Below are 289 nucleotides of genomic sequence, written 5' to 3'. Positions count from 1 at the left end.
AATAAGAACCTATTTTCAAAATAACAAGTGTTTGTGTATACCCTCAGTAGTGTAGAACATTTTGGGGGTACCAAAGACAAACATAGATGGCGCAGTGAGATTTCTCAGTGAGATACAGAGTGGACCAAGCCTTCCCGCCGGACTGTGTTAATGGCGTCTCATCTTCAGCTTCAAGGATTTACAGCCAGACTACAAGCCTCAGGACTTACAGTGTTGTGAAGTGCTATGCTGTGTACAGTGCTGTGCTGTGAAGTGAAGTGTTTTGTGAAGTGCTGTGTTGTGTATTTTA

Source organism: Homarus americanus, unplaced genomic scaffold (assembly GCF_018991925.1).
Source record: "Homarus americanus isolate GMGI-L3 unplaced genomic scaffold, GMGI_Hamer_2.0 scaffold20930, whole genome shotgun sequence".
NCBI lineage: Eukaryota > Metazoa > Arthropoda > Malacostraca > Decapoda > Nephropidae > Homarus > Homarus americanus.
This window is presented reverse-complemented; position numbering follows the sequence as displayed.